At 38.4% G+C, this 18,567-nt stretch overlaps 1 long non-coding RNA gene across 1 annotated transcript; it reads right to left on the bottom strand.

The window, feature by feature from the left end:
- Window positions 1–10,025: 10,025 nt before the first annotated feature.
- LOC129646489 (uncharacterized) lies at window positions 10,026–17,269 on the bottom strand. The gene is made up of 2 exons (XR_008711979.1): window positions 16,141–17,269; window positions 10,026–10,329 (listed from the first exon to the last, which is right to left on the bottom strand). It is a non-coding gene; the product is annotated as an uncharacterized LOC129646489 (long non-coding RNA).
- Window positions 17,270–18,567: the final 1,298 nt, after the last annotated feature.

Here is an 18,567-nt window from a genome sequence, read left to right as displayed (position 1 = left end):
TGATTAACCTAAAAAGCAGAGACATTACTTTGCCTACAAAGGTCCAGATAGTCAAAGCTATGGTTTTTCTAGTATTCTTGTACAGATGTGAGAGTTGGACTATAAAGAAGGCTGAGCACCAAAGAATTGATGCTTCTGAACTGTGTTGTTGGTGAATACTCTTGACAGTCCCTTGGACAGCAGGGAGATCAAATCAGTCAATCCTAAAGGAAATCAACCCTGAATATTCATTGGATGGACTGATGCTGAACCTCAAGCTCCAATATTTTGGTCACCTGATGCGAAGAGCTGACTCACTGGAAAAGACCCTGATGCTGGGAAAGATTGATGGAAGGAGGAGAAAGGGACAACAGAGGATGAAATGATTGGATGGCATCACTGACTCAGTGGACATGAGTTTGAGCAAACTGTGGGAGTTTTCTCACACAAAGGTGAAGGAAAGGGAATCCTGGCATGCAGCAGTCCATGGGGTCGCAAAGAGTTGGACATGACTTAGCAACTCAACAACAAGAAATACAAACTACAACTCAGACAGTTAAGAATCCACCTGCAATGCAAGAGACTTGGGTTCAATCCCTGGGTTGGTAAGATCCTCTGGAGAAGGGAATGGCTATCCGCTCCAGTATTCTTGCCTGGAGAATCCCATGGATAGAGGAGCCTGGTGGGTTATGGTCCATGGTGTCAAATAGTCAGACAACACTTTCACTTTCATACAAAGTATTCTCTGCTTTTCCTGTAGGAGGCCTATGTACCCCAAATTATTAACTTTGGTCTTACCCATAACGTGTTTTGACCAATAAAATGTGAGCAGAAATTACGGGTATTGTTGATGAGTAGAAGCTTTTGGAACTATCATGTCCTTCTGCCACTGTTTCCTTTTTCCTCTGCCATGGGATTGAAACTGTCCCAAATGGATGTTGTTCCTTCATCTTGTATCCCGGAATGAAGAAAAGGAGTTGCATTTAACCCAAATGAACATATAACTCAAAATGAACATATAACTTAAGCAAAAACTAAATTTCTGTGGAAGTCACTGAGATTTAGGGAGTTATTTGATACTGCAGCAGAATTTAGTATAAGATATCTGACATAGGGCAATTAGAAAGGTTAAGGGGCAATAAGAAAGGTTATTTATCACCACAGAATGTAGATAAAATTAACAAAGAACATTTTGTAATTTTGTATTGAAAAAGAATACAGCTTCTTGAAATGGAAAGCTGTTTTTACTCTTATTCATTTGCAGTTTTTAAGATTGTCTATTCTATGTCTTTGTTGATGTTGCCTACTATTAATCATAAAATTATCTCTATTCATTCTTATTCTCTCCTGTCCCCCTTAAGGACTCATTCAAAATACTTTATGTTCAGCCATGTGTCAGCATTGCTTTCTTCATGCCTTCTCATATCCTAAGAAAAACTTGCATGCATGCTAAGTTGCTTAAGTTGTGTCTGACTCTGTGTGACCCTGTGGACGATAGCCCACCAGCCTCCTCCGTCCATGGGATTCTCCAGGCAAGAATACTGGAGTGAGTTGCCATACAATCCTCCAGGGGATCTTCCCAACCCAAGGATCAAAACTGCATCTTTTATGTCTCCTGCATTGGAAGGCAGGTTCTTTACCACTAGCACCACCTGGGAAGCTTAACTATTTGTAAAACAACCATTATGTGTGAGGTTCAGCCTTAATGTTTTCATTATCAATATATTTCATAGCAAATCATGTTATACACCATTTTTATATTATATGTGACTCAAGATTCACTTTGCTTAAGGAAATTAAAGACAGTTATATGCCTGCTAAAAGAACAGAATTAAGATGTGAATTCAGTTTGTCAAGTCCTAAAGCTTCTGATCTTTCCAGTATAACATTTTAATAATGATAGCATGAGAAAACTATATGGATTATTAAATCTAATTTCCTCATGAAGCCAGAAATATGTGCAATGAAATATTAACAATGAGAAACTGATACATTTCAATTAAGATTTTAATTCCTAATCTGTATATCTTGATGTTGTTGAGTTTCTTAATTTAATGCTATAAAATTGTTGAATTGACAGTATTTGGAAAATAATTAAGGTTGAAGAATTTCCTTGGATAAATCTAGGTAACTGAGATAAAATTAATCAATTGCCTCATAATATACTTTTTAAAAAAGTTGATTTTACATGACCTACCTAGTAATGTTTTGAGGGCTGAACTGGGCTTACTCAAAATAAGCCTAGAATTGATTTTTGATTTAGTGAGAAGACTCAGAAATAATGTGAAATTTTTCATTTCTAGTTTTATATTTAATTGATCTAGAAGACTCCTCACATAAATGTGAAGAAAACTATTATCGCCATTAGAAAAATTGGAGAAAAATGATTAACATGGAACTAGATAAATCTTGGCTGACTTTTTCTAAGATATATGTTAAGAAGGTAATGCCAACAAAAGAAGTAACAAATGTTCTGCTATGCTAAGTCACTTCAGTCGTGTCTGACTCTGTGTGACCCCAAAGACGGCAGCCCACCAGGCTCCCCTGTCCCTGGGATTCTCTAGGCAAGAACACTGGAGTGGGCTGCCATTTCCTTCTCCAATGCATGAAAGTGAAAAGTGAAAGTGAAGTCGCTCAGTCATGTCCGACTCTTAGCCACCCCATGGACTGCAGCCTTCCAGGCTCCTCCTACCATGGGATTTTCCAGGCAAGAGTACTGGAGTGGGGTGCCATTGCCTTCTCCGAACTAGATAGGATATAAAAGATGGAGAATAACAAAAGAAAATTGGACATCTGATGCACTAGACGTGTCTTGGTATATCTTCCCACCTCAAAACTATTTCCCTTTCTCTGAGAATTTCACTGGAAATGGTGTTACCAGCCCATTAGAACTAATAAGTGGGTTCAACAAGGTTTCAGGATACAAGGTCAATACACAACAACAGTAATTGTATTTTTATATACTTGCAGTAATCAAGTAAAACAATTCCATTTACAAAGCATTACAAAGAATACTTAGTTATAAGTTTAACAAAAGAAGTGCACAAGGTGTACTCATGTGATGTTGTTTGTTGTTTAGTCGCTAAGTCGTGTCTGACTCTTTGTGGCCCTATGGACTGTAGCCTGCCAGGATCCTCTGTCCATGGGGTTCTCCAGGGAAGCATATTGGAGTGGGTTGCCATGCCCTCTGGGGATCTTCCCCACTCAGGAATCAAATTCGCATCTCCTGCATTGGTAGGCAGATTATCACTGAGCCACCAGGGAAGCCCGTATATTCATATACTCATATACAAAATGTTGATAGAAATATCAGGCATACATATACATGTAACCATTCTTCCCCAAATCCACCTCCCATCTGGCTGGCACATAACATTGAGTAGAGTTTCATGTGCTATACAATAGGCCCTTGTTGGTTTTCCATTTTAAATACAGCAGTGTGTACATGACTTTCCCAAACTTTCTGTCTCTCCCTTCCCTCTGGTAACCCTAAGTTTTCTAAGACTGTGAGTCTCTTTCTGTTTTGTAAGTTCACTTGTATCATTTCTTCCTAGATTCCACATATAAGAGATATCATACAATATTTCTCCTTCTTATTTACTTCACTCAGCATGACATTCTCTAGGTCCACTTGAAGAAAGAAATCAAGCTGACTTTTAACATTCATTTGGAGTTTAGAGGAACTTAAAATAGCCAAAACAGACTTTAAAAAGAACAAAATTGGAAGACTCACTCTTCCCCATTTCAAAACTTATTACAAAGCTGGAGTAATCAAGACAGTGTGATACTGGCATAAGGACATATAGATCAATGGAATAGAAGTGAGTCCAGAAATAAACCTGCATGTCTGTGGTCAACTTATTTTCATCAAGAATGCCATGAGTATTCAATGAGGGAAGTAAGTCTATTCAATACATGTTGCTTGGACAATTGGATAGCTACTCATTTTCAAAACATTCCTCTCATTCTTAGTCTTCACTCAGTTTCACTGCTATTCACAGTTGCATTTTTATTCTTCAGAAATGGTTTTATATGTGTATTTACTTATATAGACATAAATATATATATACAGTGTTTACATTACTGTGCTTAGATGTGTGTGCTTCCTTTACGAAATGATGTATCTCAAGTAATAACAGTTTTTACTTATATACCACTTTTTATGGGCCAGGTAACAGTCTAAGTTCTTTCATGTATCTTAACTTGATGTAATTCCCATATAAACACTCTAGTGCTATTACTATTCACATTCCAGGATAAGGAAATTGAAGTATGTGGAATTACGGTTGTACAGCTGGAAAGAAGCAGGTTTGGGATGCAAACAGAGGTAGTCACACTCATTTTCCCTATTCTGGCTGATCCCTAGAAAAGATGGGAGAACTTGAAGACTTTACATATAATAGCAAGTTTCCTGTTTATTTTTATCTGTTCCCATGGTTAAAAAGGTGAGGCATAAACATTTAAGCTGAGTCTTTCTGTATGCATTTTAAGTAATGCCATGTGAATATTTTGGATTTATTTTACTGCATAGAATGAGGTAGGGAATCCAACTATGTGTCTTTTCCTGTTATCCAGCCAGAATTTTGTTGCACTTACTTAAATGTTCATTGGTCTGTCTGTGTACATGGTCAGTATGTGTATTTTTCTCCTACACCTACAAAGTGACTACACTGATATCCTTAAGGAATGAATAAATGAATGAATGGACAATCTATCTCTTTTATGAATTATTAGCTCATTGAGTTAATCAAGATTGCCAGGAAAAGTCAACAACTTCAAATATGCACATGATACCACTCTAATGGCAGAAAGTGAAGAGGAATTAAAGAGCCTCTTGATGAGGGTGAAAGAGGAGAGTGAAAAAGCTGGCTTAAAACTCAACATTAAAAACAAATAAGATCATGGCATCTGGTCCCATCACTTCATGGCAAATAGAAGGGGAAAACATGGAAGCAGTAACAAATTTTATTTTCTTGGGCCCCAAAATCACTGTGGACAGTGATTGTAGTAGTGAAATTAAAAGAAGCTTTCTCCTTGGAAGGAAAGCTATGACAAACCTAGACAGCAGATACATCCCTCAGTGGGCAAAGGCCCATATAGTCAAAGCTATGGTTCCAGTAGTCATGTATGGATGTGAGAGACCATAAAGAAGGCTGTGCACCGAAGAATTGATGTTTTTGAACTGTGGTGTTGGAGAAGACTCTTGAGAGTCCCTTGGACAGCAAGGAGATCAAACAGTCAATCCTATAAGAAATCAACCCTGAATATTCATTGGAAGGACTGATGCTGAAGCTGAAGCTCCAACAGTTTGGTCACCTGTTGTAAAGAGCTGACTCACTGGAAAAGACCCTGATGTTGGGAAAGATTGAAGGCAGGAGGAGAAGGGGATGATGGAGGATGAGATGATTAGATAGCATCACTGACTCAGTGGACCATGAGTTTGAGCAAATTCTGGGAGAGAGTGAAGGACAGGGAAGCATGACATGCTGCAGTCCACTGGGTTGCAAAGAGTCAGGCATGACTTAGCAACTGAACAATAACAAGTTCATTGAGAATCAAATACTTTACAAAATTGTGACAATCAATGAATAAGCTTGGAAGTGCTGAGAAATGAAAAATGTCGTATTGTTCTCCTTCTGTGTACTCTTACACGCTTCTTTGCAGAGTAGGTACTTTAAAAATACCTGACTGTGTATTCAAAATCTTAAACATTCTTTGATTTCAAAGTTGTATTTTCTGACGCTTCTAAAAGAAATGTCTCAATTTATTTTTAGTTTTCTCTGATTCTTCAGCTTAATGAAAACTTTCTCTTTTCATTAAATTTCAGTTGGTCTTTGAAAAAGACACCCTAGTTTTGTGACTGTCTGCTAATCTAAGTTTGCAAGAAGGAAGCCATGGGCCACCCTACTCCTTATTGGCTGAGGTACTCTTCCCTGGTTCTCTGCTGACAGTGCCAAGATGATTAAAGGACTTGGGGAACTGAAGAGCAGAGCACAGAATTTTGAATGTGTGAACTAGTTGTCAAAATTTTATAGCAATTAGGATCTGAGCTAGGAAAAAAAAGAATGTGGTTTCTTAGAACTTGGTAGGATTTCAATGTGATGTATATTTCTTTTGAGATTTTCAAATGGCCTGAATTCATTAAGAAGACTCAAAAACTTTAAGTTCCATTTGGAAGAAAAAAGTTAATTTGTGTAGTATCTTAGGTAGTGTCATTTAGATATGCATCTTTACTCGGAAGTAGTGTCTTGGAATTGATTACATTGAGCACTTACCACCTGATCTGCCTTTTCTTTATTTTTTTTTAATTATATTTTTGGCCATAGCGCACCAGTTATGTGGTATTGATTCCCAGATCAGGGATCGAACCTAGGGCCTGGCAGTGAGAGCTGAGCCCTAACCACTGGACCACCAGGAAATGCCCCTCATCTGCCTTTTCTGACAGGAGATTGACCTTGAACATAACTTTAAACTACATGGATCCACTTATATGTGGATTTTTTTCTATAAATATGTACTACAATACTACGTGATCAGTGGGTGGTTGAAGTTGTAGATGTGGAAACTTGGATACAGATGGCTGACTCTAAAGTTATATGCAGATTTTTGACTGTGTGTGGGTCAGCACACCCACTCCTAATGTTGTTCAAAGGTCAAATGTAGTCAGATATGACCTTTCATTTATTTGCTCCTTCAATCTATTTTTGTGCCATGGGGATAGACGTGGTATCTGACCTTGTGGAGTTGACAGTGTAGTTAGGACATTTCCATAGTTTTTGGTGTATCATTCACAACTATTTAAACATTTTTAAGCATCACAATCTTCCATGATTGAGAACTATAATTGTTAACATAACTATTTCTCTATTTGGGAACAATAAAGTTGCTTTCATTTTTTCATCAAATAAATCTAAATTTGACCTATAAATATCTTATCCTTAAATATATTATTTACCTTGCCAAAAGGAGAGTTTTGAGGTGGAACTTCTCACTTAGCACAGGGCTGGGATCAATTGATCCAAGGCAGTTTTTTCTTAGGGGAGTCCTAAGTTTTCTGTGTGGCTTTGGCAAAAGGAAATATTTTAAAAGCCCAGTTAGAGGGAATAAGATTTAGGAATCAATTTTCCTTCCTTTATTAGGATATAAGTAGGATATTTATTTTTAAACTAAGGTGGCTTCTTATCTATCAGGAGCCGATAATTTGTTCCCCTGTTTATAGTCAGAGAACATGAGGTGACATGTTTGTTTTGCTTTGTGTAACTGTATGATAATGGATATTTATTCCATCATCCAAGGTTCCAGAGGAATTTAACAACTTGCATACTTGAGAACACTTTGAAAATTCTGGACTATGGTGGCAAGGATACTGAAAAGAAGACTGCAAACACTGTAACAGGTAATTGAAAAAAAAGAAGTAGCGAACTAACCTTCTTGGACAGATGGAAAGGTTTGAGGCCTCTATAAAGGTGTGTTGCCAAGGAATAGGGTATCCCTTCCTCCCCTACCTAGATTAAGTGCAATGAATCCTGGAAAACCAACCTCTCTAGTCTATTCCCGTAAGAATGGTGTAACCAGTTCACCCTAGCCACATTAGTAAGTGTTATTATTTCATTATTTCCATTATGAAAGCCTCCAAGGGAACAGATTCAAGCTCTTCCAACTAAGCATTCACACCACCTCAGCTGGGTTTTACCCATTTCTTTGCCATTTCCTCAGGCTGTAGAAAAAATAGAAATAATGAAGTACTCAGCTCTTACTATACCTCATGATTAAAAAACAAAAAAGCAAAGGTACACTTTCAAGGGGAGAGTCTAAAAGTTAACAATTTATCAGCGCAAACAGAATGTGTAGATGAAATTCCCAAAAAGGAGCAAAATAGTAAATAAAGCAGTCTTGACAACTCGGGCAGCCTAAAGAAAGAATAAAAGGAGGGATGAAAGAAGAAGAAAGGGAAGGGAGGGTGAACGGAGGAAGGAAGAAAGGACTGGCCCATTCAAAAGTTCCACATGAGGCACAGTACGGTTGTTTGCATTTTTACCACCTTAATACAAATACTTTGACTTTGAAACTTATGTGTTGAAAATGGTAAAGCCACACATAGAAAGAGCTTGGATTCTTGGGAAGAAACTTGTCAGAGAGCTCTCTACTCTCAGGAACATCCATGTAAGAGATAAACTTCCATCATATATGAAACATTATAGATAATATTTTTTTTTGTTTTTTTTATAGAGCTTGAATTTAATATTAAAAATTAATTTTGACCATTAGATTCTGACTTATTTTATACTGATAAAACTATCTAGAAAATACATTATATGTATTATTTCAACCAACAAATATAACTTTGGCCTTTCTCTTTGTATAAGAAATGAGGAATTTTCTGTTTTTATAATACTACACTGAACTGAAATATTTTTTAACATGTGTCACAGTCTTGACAAGAAATCTTACACTATAAATTTGTTATTGTAGCTCGCATTACCTTAGCAAATGCACTGTGTATGCAAACTACAGAAAATAAGTCCATGATAGATGAAAACATAACACAAAGATTGGAAGCAAATGTCTCTCATTGTTTCACACTACAAAATCTTAGTGAAATAAGAACTCAGAAATATACTAAAGCAAAATGATGCATAAAAAGTGAACTACTAATATCTTAACAAAAACCATTATTACGAGAAAGAGAACCCCAAACATCACTATGTATTTAAATTAATTAGAAAGTAATGGAATATTTCTGTTACTCAAATTACTGATATAGATGTAAAACATAATATAAAACACAGTAAATAAAAAGACAAAGATAGTAAATGTAAGTTAAAGAAATTCAACAGACAACAGTATACCACAATGTTAACTGGTAGAGGACACTTCAGGAAATGGGGAAAACATTCAAAATATAATACAAGAATATTTTAATTTCTAAACACAAAAATGTGCATATCAAGATGTTTTCTATTTCATTTTTAAGCAAAATTTATTCTAAAAGCTTTTTACAAATATACAGTAGGTAATCTATAACAGGTCAAGAACAGAAAAATTATTTTTAGATACTTAGGCTGGATACCTAGGCAGGAAAATCAAATCCATTGTCAAGGTGACACTAAGATTATTCAATTCAAGCCTTATTCAATATAAGAGACAATGGCAATAACTTCAAAGTTCTGAGGAAAACAGTAAAAAAGAAAATTGCCTAGGCAAAATGTCTTTCAAAAATAAAAATCCCATTTCTAGCACTGGTGGGTAAACAATTCAGACCAATTCTCCTTCACTAAATGAGTATCTTATTTGGTTCAGTTCAATTGCTCAGTTGTTTCCAACCTTTTGTGACTCCATGGACTGCAGCATGCCAGGCTTCCCTGTCCATCACCAACTCCCAGAGTTTACTCAAATTCATGTCCATTGAGTCAGTGATGCCATCCAACCATCTCATCCTCTGCTGTCCCCTTCTCCTCCTACCTGCAGTCTTTCTCAGCATTAGGGTCTTTTCAAATGAGTCAGTTCTTCACATCAGGTTGCCAAAGTATTGGAGTTTCAGCTTCAGCACCAGTCCTTCCAATGAATATTCAGGACTGATTTCCTTTAGGATGGCTGGTTGGATCTCCTTGCTGTCCAAGGGACTCTCAAGAATCTCCAACACCACAGTTCAAAAGCATCAATTCTTCGGCTCTCAGCTTTCTTCACAGTCCAACTCTCACATCCATACATGACTACTGGAAAAACCATAGCCTTGACTAGATGGACCTTGGTTGGCAAAGTAATGTCTCTGCTTTTGAATATGCTATCTAGGTTGGTCATAACTTTTCTTCCAAGGAGTAAGCGTCTTTTAATTTCATGGCTGCAGTCACCATCTGCAGTGAATTTGGAGCCCCAAAATAAAAAGTCTGTTACTGTTTCCACTGTTTCCCCATCTATTTGCCATGAAGTGATGCAATCAGATGCCATGATCTTAGTTTTCTGACTGTTGAGTTTTAAGCCAGCTCTTTCACTCTCCTCTTTCACTTTCATCAAGACTCTAGTTCTTCTTCTCTTTCTGCTGTAAGGGTGGTGTCATCTGCATATCTGAGGTTATTAATATTTCTCCCTGCAATCTTGATTCAGCTTGTGCTTCCTCCAGCCCAGTGTTTCTCATGATGTACTCTGCATATAAGTTAAATAAGCAGGGTGACAATATACAGCCTTGAGGTACTCCTTTCCGGATTTGGAACCAGTCTGTTGTTTCAAGTCCAATTCTAACTGTTGCTTCTTGACCTGCATACAGATTTCTCAGGAAGCAGGTCAGGTGGTCTGGTATTCCCATCTCTTTAAGAATTTTCCACAGTTTGTTGTGATTACATTTAAAATCCACTGGAGAGCAAAGCAATGAAAAGGTGAGTGCAGCACTAAAAGGATAGAGTGGAGGGAATCTTCAAGAGTGAAGCTTATATTTGTGCTGCAGTTTCACTTCAGACTTTGCTAATTCAAAGTTGTGGCACAGAGTTTGAGAACGTGAGCAGAAAGTATAAAAACTGAGAATCTGAGCTATTTGGACTATTTCACAGGAACAACAAAAATCAGAGCTCAGGAAACACCAAAGAGAAAAAGCCTTGTTAATTATTCCAGATTTCCAGCTGTAACCAACTCTAAAGGACTACACAGTAGGAAGGCTACACAATGTAAATAAAGGTAAACTGGAAATAAGGAGCTTTCAGATAGAAGCCCAACTTCAAATAAACTCAGTTCCTTGCTGGATTAAATTAATCTGCCCTAGCCTAACCTCATAACAGAAGCAAAATCAATCTTTGAGTGGGGTGGGGATTAAATCAGAGACAAATTAACAGTAAAAATATCAGTTCCAAAAAATATATAATATATAGAAGTCAATACCATCATATGATCACATCAATAGTTGAAGAAAAAGCATTCAACATAATCCAACATTTATTAATAATAAAAAACTCTTAGCAAACTTGCAATAGATAGGAACTGCCTCAGTTTGATAAATAACATCTTCAAAAAACCTACAGTTAACAACATACTCAGTGGTGAGAAACTAGATGTTTTCCCCCTAAGATCAGGAACAAGACAAGGATCACCCCAATCACCACTCTTTTTCAATATCATACTGGAAGCTATAGCCAATGCAATAAGAAAGGGAAATAAGAGATAGAGATTCAGAAGGAAGAAATAAAGCTATCTTTATTTATGGGTACCATGATGATCTAGGCAGAAAATCTGAAAGAACGGACAAAAAATTTTGTGGAACTAATAAGCGATCATACCAACATTGCTGGATACTAAGCTTAAGTACAAAAGTCAATGGCCTTTCACGCAATGAACAAGTAGAATTTGAAATTTAAAACAGAATACCATTTACATTAGTAGCCCCCTCAAAATGAAATACTTAGGTATAAATCAAACAAAATATATATAAAATCTATATGAAGAAAACTATGAAGCTAATGAACAAACTCACAGAACTAAAAAATAGAGCAAGTCCATGTTCATGGATAGGAAGACTCAATACTGTCAAGATGTCAGTTCTTCCCAACTTTATCTATAGATTCAATGCAATCCCAGTTAAAATAACAGCAAGTTATCTAATAGATATCTAAAAGTGATTCTAGAGATTTTATGGAGAAGCAAAAGACCCAGAATAGTCTTGTTATTAAAACAGCATGTACTTTTATAATTTTATACAAGTACTTGTATCTATCTTTATCCATCTATTTATAAACCATTCATCTATCTTGACATCTAAAAAATAACATCCAATTATGTTGATAGTAAAAATATAGATAGCAAGAATTGTGTTTCTTTGAATAAAAAACACTTCACCTTTGTGTGTGTGTAATAATTTTTTTACAGCAGTTCTAGCTTCACAAAATGATGGAGTTGAGAGTACAGGGCATTCTCATACATGCCCCATGCATCCCTCTCCCCCTCTCCACACACACTAAGCTTCCCCTGCTATCACCATTCCACATCAGAGTGGCATGTTTGCTACAACTGGTCAATTTTCACTTCCCCATCACCCCAAATCCAAAGTTTACAATAGGCTTTCCTCTTGGAGTCATATATTCTATGAGTTCTGACATATTCAATAACATGTATCCACCATTACAGTACTGTATAGTTTTACCATCCTAAAAAATCTTCTCTGCTCCACCTATACACTCTTATCTTCCCTTATACCCTGACAACCACTGATCATTTTACTGTCTCCATATTTTTGCCTTTTGCTAAAATGCCATATAGTTGGAACTGTATAGTATGTAGCCTTTTCAGATTGTCACCACTGAACAGTTGAGGCCACAGAAGGGCATGTGTCCTGAGAGATTTCTAATTTCTCAGCATTAACATTTTATGTTAAGGCTGGAGGCAAGGTGTATGTGGTGGGGGGTAAGCAAAAATCCTCCACTTTAAGCCTTAAACACTCAAAAAGCAAAAACAAAGGAGAGAAAGGGGCGGGTGGGTGGGGAGGTCGTTGTGAATCACAGCCACACTGGCCTTTGGAAAGGTTCACGTGGGTGCTGATAGAGGGAACATACCAGAAAGCTGACTGTCCTTCCATCCCATGGGTCCTGGGGTGGGGATGGGATGGGGAGGGGCGGACTGAGACCTCCTCTGCATTTCACTGTTTATCCCTAGTATGAACCTTCTGTGGGTGATTTTCATTCAACTTTTCAGACACAGCTTATATCTTAGTGCTTGTTTGCTGGCATTCTAGAGCCTCTGCTTGATAATTTGTACTGTTTTATATGCTAAGCTGAAGAAATCACTTTAGCTAGACAGAACAAACATCTGGAGATTAGAGGCCTAGGCCCAAGGCATCATCCACCACTCAGAGATGACTGCTGCATTAAAGAGTGCTAAAGCTAAACTCCAAATTAAATGCCTCATCAAAAGGCCCACCTAATCCCAGGGCTTCATGAAATCCTGTAATATCTGTCGTCCTAGCTCTGCTCTGGGGCCTGTGACATAGGAGCATACCTGGTGCCTTCCTGGGACCCGTCACAGTAGAGGAGAACATTTCCATGGGAAGGACAAAGCTCTGAGTTAAACATTTAAGTCAGCGTCTGCACAAGACCTAAAACATCAACTTTCCTCTGAAATGTTACAGAATTAGGAAAGGAGAGGGCAGGACAAATTGAGAGTAGCATTGATATATATACACTACCATGTGTATATATGGTATACATATGTATATATGGTATACAGTAGGGAGCCCGCTGTACAGCACAGGAAGCTCAGCTCAGTGCTCCGTGATGACCTAGATGGGGGCGGGAGGGGGAGGGGCGCTGGTTAAGGAGAAGAGGCTCATGAGGGACGGGGCATATGTATGCTTATAGCTGATTCACTTCATTGTACAGCAGAAACTAACACAACATTGTAAACCAATTATATTTCAATTAAAAAATGAGAAATTCTATGGAATCAGACAAATCAGAATCAACCAGAAAAAATATCCTTCTTTCTTGTTTTATTAATATGCCCAAGGACAGAAATAATGTGAATTTCTATGTTAAATAACCAAATAAATGATTGTTTGTTTTCTCATACTTTGGGAACGCACTGAAAATTTGAAGCACAAGATGGAGTTGTAGAAAAATATCTAAGTTGTAGGTTTATGCTGCTGCTGCTAAGTCACTTCAGTCGTGTCCGACTCTGTGTGACCCCATAGACGTCAGCCCACCAGGCTCCCCCGTCCCTGGGATTCTCCAGGCAAGAACACTGGAGTGGGTGCCATTTCCTTCTTCAATGCATGAAAGGGAAAAGTGAAAGTGAAGTCGCTCAGTCAGGTCCGACCCTTAGCGACCCCATGGACTGCAGCCTTCCAGGCTTCTCCATCCATGGGAATTTCCAGGCAAGAGTACTGGAGTGGGGTGCCATTGCCTTCTCCGTGTAGGTTTATAGGCCACTGCTTATATATAAGTGACTTTTGCTTCCCAATGTAACCTGAGCCTTAGTTTCCTTATTTGTAATATGGGTATATATAGCCTAGAGAATTTTTGTAATAAAAGATAATAAATGCAATAAAGGTGGCACAGAGCCCAGCACACAATAGGCACACATTAAGTAATGCTTTAAATATTATCTATACACTATTTTTTCATGCCAACTGTAATCGTAAGCCAATGTTGAAAATATAGAAGCAGTTTCAGCTATATAACATTAGTGTGTTTGAAAGCACATTAAAAAATCATAAATTCTGAAGAAAGTATGTATTATTGATATTGGTCCAGATTTGGTTATTGCCCTAATTTATCTATGAAATAAGGGCTAAATGTTGCAACACAAAAAGACAAAGCAGCAAGAAAAGAAGGGAGACTCTCAGCAGTCCCCAGTCTTTCTGGCATCACAGACAGGTTTTGTGGAGACAGTTTTCATGATTCAAGCATATTACATTTATGTGCACTTTATTTATATTCCTCTTAAATCAGCTTCACCTCAGACCATCAGGCGTTAGATCCCAGAGGTTGGGGACCCCCAGACTATGTGACCTAAAAGAAGAGAACTTATGTTTCTTTTTTAATCCAATCCACATCAGCCCACATAGAGGGCAACCTGAGGAGAGAAGGTGATCCATGGGCAATTCTGTGGCCACTACCACATCACCACCTTGTCAGTCAGCCATTAGCGCTGATGGTATTTAGAAATGTCCCCCGGGACCACATTTCTTCTCTCTTATATCCTGCTCTCCCATAGCTATCACAAGTTTTGAAATCACAGAGAATTTCAGGTTCTAAGAAATGACTGCTCAGACACAACAGTATCCACTCTTAACACTTTCTGTTTGACGCATCAGGTAATGTTTCCCTTAACACAGCAAAGAAATCCATGCCAGAGGCAGATCAGAGCCTGCACACATGGTACCAAAATTCAGACTGTCTCATTCCTCACAAATTGTCATTTGACTCCAGAGCTTTCCTGAGAGCAGCCCCTCTTCACGCACCAGGCCTCTCTGCTATGCTACATCTCTGGAATTCACAATCAGAATAAAAAAGGAAGATGCAGCAGTTTTAGAAGAACCCTGTTTATAAAAAGACACACGCTGTTTCTACTCAATGCGGCCGTCATTCGTCCCTGGCAGGCACCATGTTCTGAAGGAAAAACATTTATTATTTATGGCATTTTTATAAATGTGTAATTTTTTCCCTCAAGGATATATCTCAAATTTCAAACTCTTTTTTTTTTTTTTTTCAAATTTCAAACTCTTAATAGTTAAGACTGCAAGACTGAGAAAAGTGTACACGGAAGAACTTTCCTGTCACTTTACTGTTTTTGTATGTTTAGCGATGCTCATGTGTTTACCTAGAAAATAAAATGTAGATGCCCAAGAACAAGTGGTTTTGCTCAGCCATACTGCAAAGAAAAGAAAGAAAGATAGCACTAAGTTGTGTCCGACTCTTGCGATCCCATGAGCCTGCCAGGTTCCTCTGTCTATAGGATTAAGAATACTGGAGCAGGTTGCCATTTCCTTCTCCAGGGGAACTTCCTGACCCAGGAATTGAACCCAAGTCTCCCACATTGCAGGCAGATGCTTTACCAACTGAACTATGCTGCTGCTGCTGCTGCTGCGTCGCTTCAGTCGTGTCCGACTCTGTGTGACCCCATAGACGGCAGCCCACCAGGCTCCCCCGTCCCTGGGATTCTCCAGGCAAGAACAATGGAGTGGGTTGCCATTTCCTTCTCCACCACTGAGCTATGAGATGCTGCTAAATCAAGGCACTCTGGTCCTCAAGGCAGGTTGGCTCAATTAGGTCTTTAATTTCAGTCATAAGGACTTCTGAGAAAGAATAAATGCCTTAATTTATTTAAAACACAACTTTTGTTTTTTAGTGTCTACTCTCTGTCAACCACTAGAAACACACGAGGTAAACCAAAACTGACCCATGTTTTCCAGAAACAAACAGTAATGATGCTAAAAACCTGGACAATATTAATACTACCAGTTGAATTCTTACCATAAGCCTGGCTCTGTGCGGAGCCTTTCATGCAGTTTCATATAGAAATCCATGATCAACAATTTTACAGAAAAAGAAAAATAACTGAGGCCCATAGAAGTGAAATGAATTTCCCAAGGTGTTTTAAAATGCATATTTCACAATTATTCAGGTATGGAGAAGCCAACAGATTAGGAGAAGATTATAATTAAAAAGGCAGCTTGTTACTCACAGTTCCCAAGACTAGGTAGGAGGTATGCCATACCACTGAGTGATGCCCCGCCATGGAAGATCACACAGGGAGCAGCAGAGTTGGTCAGGAGGCAGAAGGAGAATGAGGACCACATGGACAAAAGACTTCATTCTCCTTCCGGGGTAAGGGACAGGTGAGAGAGGGTAAACAGGCTTAGGATTGGCTCTAGGGCATAAGGGTCGCCCCTATTTGTCTGGGAGGGGTGATTAAGGCTGGGGGAGAGAGCCCTGGTGAGCAGGAATCCCATAAAGAAGGCTGTTGAGGGTACGGGCTCTGGATTGGCTGGTTTGCAGGGAAAAGGTGCACTTCCAAATAAAATTGGCTACACTTGGGAGAGGCAGCTTCTCCAGGGGTCTCCATTATCAAAACATCAAAAACACATGTTAATAAGCAAAGTCACAAAGCTAATAACACAGAAACCGAATTTGAACCCAGGTCTGGCTACAGAAGATCAACCCTTTAATGACTCTGCTCTACTACATCAGAAGAATGTAATAGTACCGCTTCATTCCTTTCATTTTCTGTTCAGTTTACTTCCCTTAGCAGTTGACAAAAAAAATTTTCACATATTAAAGTATGGAGAAGTCATTCGGCTTATATATGAAGTAACTTGAATTTTATGTTAAGCAAAACAGCCTGTTTTTAGTCTATCAAACATACAAAGTACATCTGCTTTAATTATTATTACTTTTTTTTTTTTTTTAAGCAAAGGGTGTACTAAGCAAAACTTAAAAAAAAAAAATGCCCATGTTAAAAATAAAGACTAAATGCCTCCCTTCCTGGGACACATTTCAATGATGCATCCTCTTTCAATGATCAGACTCCTTTCCCAGGCACCACGCTCATGATGACTGCCTGTGTATGTTCTGATGCTTTCTGTTTGTTTTGAAACCTTGAAGAAATGCATTCCTGATTTTTTTGGTGTTCTTTGATTAGACATAAAACCATGCTGAAAACCAGATTTCTCCAAATCATTTTCTCAGAGTAATCTGAGCAGCTGGATTCCAGGCTATAGTCCTCAATTTGGCTCAAATAAAATTTTTCTATCCCTATTTTGGGCTTCCCAGGTGGAACTAGTGGTAAAGAATCTGCCTGCCAATGCAGGAGATGTAAGAGACACAGGTTTGATCCCCGGATTGGGAAGATCTCCTGGAGGAGGGCATGGCAACCCACTTCAGTATTCTTGCCTGGAGAATCCCATGGACAGATGAGCCTGAAGGGTTACAGGCCATAGGGTCTCACAGAGTCGGGCTCAACTGAAACAACTTAGCACGCACATTCCTATTTAAGACTGTTTATTGATTACTTTCATAATCAATTATGTATTATGGTAGTATTTTCTGTATTATGGTGCTAATACAGAAAAGATGCTAATTTTCTGTTCATACTATGATCAGAAGTTGAATCTCACTCTTTGAAGCTAAATCTTATTGTGTCTACCAACTAGCTTTTTTTAACCTTAAATAAGTTACAAACTTCACTGAACTTTAGTTTTCTTACCTGCAAAGAGAGAGTGATAATGCTTACTCTGAAGAGCTGTTTTAAAGATTAGAACATGTATTAGCACAGTTTTTGGAGCATAGCAAATGCTTAATAAGCACTCTCTATTTAAGAACTACCCAGGTAATTTCCCTGTCTATGGAATTCTTGTTGGCACAGAAATATTAGAAAACACTTAAATACTTTTTAACAAGCATGATGTTGCTGGTGTTTAGACAGAAAGTACTGTTATGGACTAAATACCTGTGTTCTCACAAAGTTCATATGTAGAAGCCCTCATGACAATGTGAAAGTATTTGGAAATGAGGTCTTTAGGAAATAATTATGGTTAGATTAAGTCTTATAAAGTAGGAGACACCGGTTCGATCTCTGGGTTGGGAAGATTCCCTGAAGGAGGGCATGGCAATCCACTCCAGTATTCTTGCTTGGAGAATTCCATGGACAGAGGAGCCTGACAGGCTACAGTCCATGGGCTTGCAAAAGAGCTGGATACGACTTAGTGACTAACCAACAACAATCGATTATATGAATAGGGCCTTCATGATGGGAGTAATGCCTTTATAAAAAGAAGAGACACTAGACCTACCCCTACCCACAATGAGGTCATAACTAGAACACAGCTATCTGCAAACCAGGAAGAAGGTCTCACCCAATCCAACCGTATTATAGCAGCCTGAGCTAAGGACAGAAAAACAGTGCCCTTACCAAGTGGGGGAACTCTACTGAGACCTTCAGGTGTCAAGCAGGGAAGGAAGTGCTCGGTCAGGCCCTGAGATGAGAACCCTGGGCATCAGTGCACAGGGAGCTCTGTGTCCTCCTGTTATGACAGATTCTCTGAAAGCACATGAGGCCCAAGGTGATTATTTTGGAAAGAATCTTACAGGGCATCTACTTACATTATTTTGA

Source organism: Bubalus kerabau, chromosome 3 (assembly GCF_029407905.1).
Source record: "Bubalus kerabau isolate K-KA32 ecotype Philippines breed swamp buffalo chromosome 3, PCC_UOA_SB_1v2, whole genome shotgun sequence".
NCBI classification, from domain to species: domain Eukaryota; kingdom Metazoa; phylum Chordata; class Mammalia; order Artiodactyla; family Bovidae; genus Bubalus; species Bubalus kerabau.
Note: the sequence above shows the minus strand (reverse complement) of the source record. Positions and strands in the feature narration are given on the sequence as shown.